We start from the raw sequence: 8,086 nt of genomic DNA, 5'->3' as shown, positions 1-8,086 counted from the left end.
TTCTAAATATTTTACCCATCTATTTTTGACAATTCTTTCACAAATTTTTGCTATTGTACTTGTTAGAGAGACTGGCCTATAGTTGTTAGGGTCTTCTTTATTTCCTCCTTTATATATAGGTACTATATTTGCTTTTTTCCAATCTTCTGGAACTTTACCTTCTTTCAAGGAACTGTTTATTATGCTATGTATTATGTCTGCTAGTTCATTCCTGTATTCTTTCAAAATCCAGTTTGCTATTTCATCTGGTCCATGTGATTTTCTGACATCAAGATTACTCAAGTGGTTCAATATTTCATTCTTTGTTACTTTTATTTCTTTCATAGGGGGGACTTTCTCTTTCCATTCGATCTCTTCAGGTTGTATGTTCTCCCTTGTAAACACTGATTTAAAATGTTTGTTCATAATTTCCGCCATTTCAATTTCCTCTGTGTATTCAACTCCTCCTTGTCTTAATTTCTCCAAATCTTGTTTGTTTTTCAGTTTGTTGTTTACAAATCTGTAGAATAGTTTTGGTTGATCTTTACATTTTTCTATGACATCTTTTTCATATTTTCTCTTTTCCTCTCTGCACGCTTGTACATATTCATTTCTATAGCAAGTATATATTTTCCATTTTTCAGGTCTTTTGTTTTTCTTCCATTTGGTCCAAGCTTTGTCTCTTTTGTCTTTTATCTCCCTACAACTTTTGTTGTACCAGCATTTTACATATTCTTTTTCTTGTTTTTGTCTTGGGACATACTTTTCTACTCCTTTTTTTTTTATAGATTTTTGTCAAAATATTCCATTTCTCTTCTACTGTTGTATCTTCTTTGTGTATTCTTTCCCAGTTTTCATTTTGGAAGAATTTTCTTATTTTATCAAAATTTGTTTGTTCATACATCAATCTTCCTTTTCTATATTGTTCATTTCTTTTCATGTATTTTTTTTCATTTAGTTCTAGTTCTATCAATATGTGGTCACTTTTACTTATTGGTGCCTGGTATTCTATCTTTTCCACTATTTTAGGTTCTGATGTGATTATTAGGTCTAGTCTCGATGGTTCTTCTTCATTTCTATACCTAGTGTTCTCTTGAATCCATTGTGTCATTGTGTGGTCAATAATCATCTCAAGTAGAACACTTCCCCATGAGTCTTCTCCACCCTTTACGGTCATCTCTTCCCAGCATATTTCTTTGCAATTATAGTCGCCCATCATAACTATTCTTCCTCCATCTTCCATTATCTCGTTTAGTGTTACTATTGTGGTTTCTAACATGTTTTTATGTTCATTCTCTTCCCATGAGGCTGTTTTTGGGGGCACGTAGTTTATTACAAACTTTCTGCTCTTCTTATCTCTATCTTCTACTTCTATCATAATCATCTCTACTCTATTCTTCCCATATGTGACTCTCTTCACGTTTATATCCTTCTTAGTCAGGAACATAACTCCAATCCCTTGTTTTATCTTTCTGTTTCTAATCCAATAATTATATGCATTGTGTCCTATGCTGTTGGGTGGTAGTGGGCCTTTTAATTTTGTCTCAACAAATCCCATTATGTCCGGATCTTTTTCTTTCAGATATTTGTTCAGTTCATTCAGTCCTGTTATTAATCCATCTATATTTGTGTAGGATACTCTTAACTTTCTATTATTTCCATTGTATTCTCTGTTTCTTTTGTGTTTCTCTCTTTTATGTTCCATTTCTTCAATTTCATATTCACTACTCTCCAGTAGAATTCTTGTTTTTCTGTCTCCGTTCTGGCCTCGTTTTTTTTTTTCTTAGCTTCATGTCTATTCCTTATTTCCTCCTCTCTTTCCTCTTTATTCATTTCCCTTTTTATCCATACCTTTTTATATTGTTCACTTGTTGCTAGTTTCCCTGTTTTGGATAAGATATTCTCTGCCGTCATTTGCGACCTGAATTTAATCTTAATTGGTCTGGTCTTGTCTGTACTATATTTCCCAAGCCTGAATTTCTCTTCGATTTGTTTCATTATTTCTGGCTCATCTTCCTGAACTAATTCTAGTAAATTTCTTACTTTTTCATTTTCCTCTTTGGTTCTTGTGGTTCTATCTGGGTTATGTTTCTCTTCCATTCCTAATATAATTATACATTTCTTTCTATCTGCTAAGTCTCTTACTATATTCTCCTTCTGTCTCATCACTTTAATAACTGAGTCTTCAGTTTGTTCTTTCATTTGCTGTTTGATTATGTCAGTAAATGCAACTTTACTGTTTTCTTGATTTTTTTTCCAACCCTCCTTGTTATCTTATTATTCTCCTTTAAGACTTTATTCTCCTCTTTTACTTCTTTTAACTGTTTTTTTAATTCTTTAATTTCCTTAGTTAAGTTTTTGTTCGCCTTCTCTAGTTCTTCCAATTTTTCAACCCTCTGCACAATGTTGTTAACGTGACCGAACCTAAGTTCCCAGTGCTCGATCATCTTATCGAGCTTCTCTTCTAGTCTTGTTCATCGGGGGGTGGGGGTTTGTGTCCCCCCCACCCTCTTTAAATCCCTAGAAAATATTCTCATCACCTTCTGCTGTATTGCTCTTATCTATACTTCTGATCTTTACATTTTTGTTAGACATTTCGTCGTCGCTAAATTGGTCCGGACCTCTTTTGTTTAGATGGCGTCTGCCTGCCTGGGCCAAGTCCTCACCTTCCTCATTTCCTTCCATTTCCCTCAGTAATCCCTCCCCTTCTCCTTTTTCCTCACTTTCCCCTACACCACGAGCAATTTCCCCCCCACCCTGTAAATACAATAGGTACTTCCTTTGCTTCGGGATCCACGAAATTTCACTTTTTCTTCAGAACGTCGTCTAAGCCGTCCGTTCGTTGAAGTGTGTATTTACCTAGTTGTATTTACCTAGTTGTATTTTACGGGAAGGGGAGCTATGCTCGTGGGGTCCCGTCTTCATATCTCATTTTATCTAAACTATTTTTAAATTCATGTATTGTTTTTGCACACACCACTTTCTCATCTAACTTGTTCCAACTGTCTATTACTCTGTGAGGAAAGCTGTTCTTTTTCAAATCTCTTCTATAGCTGTCTTTTTTTATTTTCTTTCCGTGTCCTCTTGTATTTCTGTTATCCCATTTTATCAGATTCTCTCTATCAGTAATTTCTATGCCTTTCATGATTCTGTAAATAGCTATCAAATCTCCTCTCTCTCTTCTTTGCTCTAGTGTCTGTAGTTTAAGTTTTTGTAGTCTCTCTTCATATGATAGTTTTGAGAGTGTTGGTGCCAGTTTTGTGATTGCTCTTTGTATTCTTTCAAGTTTTTTTATACATTTTTTTGTACTTGGTGACCATATCGTTGCTGCATATTCTAATCTTGGTCTTATCAGGGTGATTAGGATTTTCCTCACCATTTCTTCATCCAGGTATGTAAATGCCACTTTGATTGTTCTTATTAAATTATAAGTTTCTCCAAAAATCTTATTTATATGTTTCTCAGGTGACATATTATTCATAACAATGACTCCCAGGTCCTTCTCATTTTCTACTTTATTTATTCCTTCTTCTCCCAAATTATATGATCCTGTTATTCTATTTTTGCTTTTTCCAAATTCCATTATACTACACTTTTTTGTATTGAACTCCATCTCCCACTTCCTACTCCATTCTTGTACTTTATTTAGATCCCTCTGTAGTGATTCACAATCTTCTTCAGTTTTCACTCTTTTCAGTAGTTTTGCATCATCTGCAAAGAAGCTCATATAGCTTTCAATTCCTTCATCCATATCATTAATATATATAGCAAACATTATTGGGGCCAGAACTGTTCCCTGCGGGACACCGCTTATTACTTCATTCCATTTTGAGTGCTGATCTCTTATCACTACTCTCATTTTTCTTTCTTGCAAAAAGTCTTCCATCCAATTTAGCAATTTACCTTGTATTCCTCCTTCATATTCTAATTTCTTAAGCAACTTCTTATGTGGTACTTTGTCAAAAGCTTTTTTTAGGTCTAGAAATGCACAATCAGCCCATCCATCTCTTTCTTGTATTATATCTATTAGCCTTGAATAGAAACATATTAAATTGGTGACGCATGACCGTCCTTGTCTGAATCCAAATTGCCTTGGATTTAGTACGTTGTTTTTTTCCAAGTATTTTACCCATCTACTTTTGATAATTCTTTCACAAATTTTTGCTATTGTACTTGTTAGAGAGACTGGTCTATAGTTGGTAGGTTCTTCTTTATTTCCTCCTTTATATATAGGTACTATATTTGCTTTTTTCCAATCTTCTGGAACTTTTCCTTCTTTTAAGGAACTGCTTATTATGCTATGTATTTTGTCTGCCAGTTCATTCCTGCATTCTTTCAGAATCCAGTTTGCTATTTCATCTGGCCCATGCGATTTTCTGACATCAAAATTACCCAAGTGTGTCAATATTTCATTCTTTGTTACTTCTATTTCTTCCATAGGGGGGACTTTTTCTTTCCACTCAATCTCTTCAGGTTGTATATTTTCCCTTGTAAACACTGATTTAAAATGTTTGTTCATAATTTCTGCCATTTCCATTTCCTCAGTGTATTCAACTCCTCCTTGTCTCAATTTCTCCAAGTCTTGTTTGTTTTTCAGTTTATTGTTTACAAATCTGTAGAATAGTTTTGGTTGATCTTTACACTTTTCTATAACATCTTTTTCATATTTTCTTTTTTTCTCTCTGCACTTTTGTACATATTCATTTCTATAACCAGTATATATTTTCCATTTTTCAGGTCTTCTGTCTTTTTTCCATCTGGTCCAGGCTTTGTCTCTTTTGTCTTTTAACTCCCTACAACTTTTGTTGTACCAGCATTTTACATATTCTTTTTCTTGTTTTTGTCTTGGGACATACTTTTCCACTCCTTTTTTGTAAATTTTTGTCAAAATATTCCATTTCTCTTCCACTGATGTTTCTTCTTTGTATATTTCTTCCCAGTTTTCTTGTTGGAAGAATTCTCTTATTTTATCAAAGTTTGTTTTTTCATACATCATTCTTCCTTTTCTATATTGTTCATTTCTTTTCCTATATTTTTCTTCATTAAGTTCCAGTTCAATCAATATGTGGTCACTTTTACCTATTGGTGTTTTATATTCAATCTTGTCCACTATTCTAGGTTCAGATGTAATTATTAAGTCTAGCCTCGATGGTTCTTCTTCATTTCTATACCTAGTGTTCTCTTGTATCCATTGTGTCATTGAATGGTCAGTAATCATCTCAAGTAGAGCATTTCCCCATGAGTCATCACCACTCTTTACTGTCATTTCTTCCCAGCAGATTTCTTTGCAATTAAAGTCGCCCATCATAACTATTCTTCCTCCGTCTTCCATTATTTTAGTTAATGCTATCTTTGTGTCCTCTAGCATACTTTTATATTCACTCTCCTCCCATGAGGCTGTTTTCGGAGGCACATAATTGATCACAAATTTTCTGCTCTTCTTATCTCTGTCTTCCACTTCTATCATAATCATCTCTACTGTATTCTTTCCATATATGACACCTTTCACGTTTATATCCTTCTTAGTCAGGAACATAACTCCACCCCCTTGCTTTTTCTCTCTGTTTCTAATCCAATAATTGTATGCATCATGTCCTACACTGTTGGGTGGTAGTGGGCCTTTTAATTTTGTTTCTACAATTCCCATTATGTCCGGTTCTTTTTCTTTCAAATAATCATTCAGCTCATTCAATCCTGTTATTAATCCATCTATATTTGTGTAAGACACTCTTAGTTTTCTGCCACTTCCATTGTGTTCTCTGTTTCCCTTATGTTTTTCTTTTGTATGTCGAACTTCCTTAGTTTCATGTTCACTACTCTCCAATAGAATCTCTCTTTCTCTGACTCCGTTCTGTTCTCGTTTTTTGTCTTAGCTTCCAGTCTTTTCTGCTTTTCTTCCTCTCTTTCCTCTTTATTCATTTCTCTTTTTATCCATATCTTTTTGTGTTGTTCACTTGTTGCTAGTTTCCCTGTTTTGGATAAGATATTCTCTGCCGTTGTTTGTGACTTGAATTTAATCTTAATTGGTCTGGTCTTGTCTGTGCTATACTTTCCGAGTCTAAATTTCTCTTCGATTTGTTTCATAATTCCTGGTTCATCTTCCTGAACTGATTCCAGTAATTGGCTTACTTTTTCATTTTCCTCTTTGATTCTTGTGGTTCTATCTGTGTTGTGTTTCTCTTCCATTCCTAATATAATTATACATTTCTTCTTGTCTGCTAAATCCCTTACTATATTCTCCTTTTGTCTCATCACTTTAATAACTGAGTCTTCAGTATGTTCTTTCAATTGCTGTTTGACTATGTCAGTGAATGAAATCTTATTTCCTTCTTGGGTTTGCTTCCAATTTTTACTTTCTTTAGCTATTGTTTCTCTGTTTTCTTTACTATTCTTCTTCAATTCCTCATTCTCCCCCTTTACCTCTCTTAACTGTCTTTTTAGTTCTTCTATTTCATCAGTTAAGTTTTTATTCGCCTTTTCCAGTTCTTCCAATCTTTCAACCCTTTTTAAAATGGTGTTCATATGACCTAACCTACTCTCCAAGTCCTCGATCACCTTATCAACCTTCTTCTCTAGTCTTGTCAGTCGGGGGGGGTTTGTGTCCCCCCCACTCTCTTTAAATCCCTTGAAAATATTCTCATCACTTTCTGCTATATTGCTCCTATCTATACCTCTAATCTTCACATTCCTATTAGACATGTTATCATCCAACTCGTCTTGGGGTCGTTTGTCTACCTTACGGCGGCCCGTCAGGGCCATTTCCTCCACCTCCTCATTACCTTCCATTTCCCCAGCAATCCCTCCCCCTCTCCTCTTTCCTTACTTTCCCACTACCCCACGAGCAATTTCCCCCCCCCCTGCAAATACAAAAAGGCACTTCTCTTTGCGTTGGTATCCACAATCTGCACTTTTCTTCAGAGCGTTCTTCAAGCCGTCCGTTCGTTGAAAGTGTGTGTGTGTGTGTGTGTGTGTGTGTGTGTGTGTGTGTGTGTGTGTGCGTGTATTTACCTAGTTGTATTTACCTAGTTGTATTTTACGGGAAGGGGAGCTATGCTCGTGGGGTCCCGTCTTCATATCTCATTTTATCTAAACTATTTTTAAATTCATGTATTGTTTTTGCACACACCACTTTCTCATCTAACTTGTTCCAACTGTCTATTGCTCTGTGAGGAAAGCTGTTCTTTTTCAAATCTCTTCTATAGCTGTCTTTTTTTATTTTCTTTCCGTGTCCTCTTGTATTTCTGTCATCCCATTTTATCAGATTCTCTCTATCAGTAATTTCTATGCCTTTCATGATTCTGTAAATAGCTATCAAATCTCCTCTCTCTCTTCTTTGCTCTAGTGTCTGTAGTTTAAGTTTTTGTAGTCTCTCTTCATATGATAGTTTTGAGAGTGTTGGTGCCAGTTTTGTAATTGCTCTTTGTATTCTTTCAAGTTTTTTTATACATTTTTTTGTACTTGGTGACCATATCGTTGCTGCATATTCCAATCTTGGTCTTATCAGGGTGATTAGGATTTTCCTCACCATTTCTTCATCCAGGTATGTAAATGCCACTTTGATTGTTCTTATTAAATTATAAGTTTCTCCAAAAATCTTATTTATATGTTTCTCAGGTGACATATTATTCATAACAATGACTCCCAGGTCCTTCTCATTTTCTACTCTTTTTATTCCTTCTTCTCCCAAATTATATGATCCTGTTATTCTGTTTTTGCTTTTTCCAAATTCCATTATACTACACTTTTTTGTATTGAACTCCATCTCCCACTTCCTACTCCATTCTTGTACTTTATTTAGATCTCTCTGTAGTGATTCACAATCTTCTTCAGTTTTCACTCTTTTCAGTAATTTTGCATCATCTGCAAAGAAGCTCATATAGCTTTCAATTCCTTCATCCATATCATTAATATATATAGCAAACATTATTGGGGCCAGAACTGTTCCCTGCGGGACACCGCTTATTACTTCATTCCATTTTGAGTGCTGATCTCTTATCACTACTCTCATTTTTCTTTCTTGCAAAAAGTCTTCCATCCAATTTAGCAATTTACCTTGTATTCCTCCTTCATATTCTAATTTCTTAAGCAACTTCTTATGTGGTACTTT

The sequence above is a fragment of the Oratosquilla oratoria genome, chromosome 10 (genome assembly GCF_046742065.1).
Source record: "Oratosquilla oratoria isolate Oo_2021 chromosome 10, ASM4674206v1, whole genome shotgun sequence".
NCBI classification, from domain to species: Eukaryota; Metazoa; Arthropoda; class Malacostraca; order Stomatopoda; family Squillidae; genus Oratosquilla; species Oratosquilla oratoria.
Note: the sequence above shows the minus strand (reverse complement) of the source record.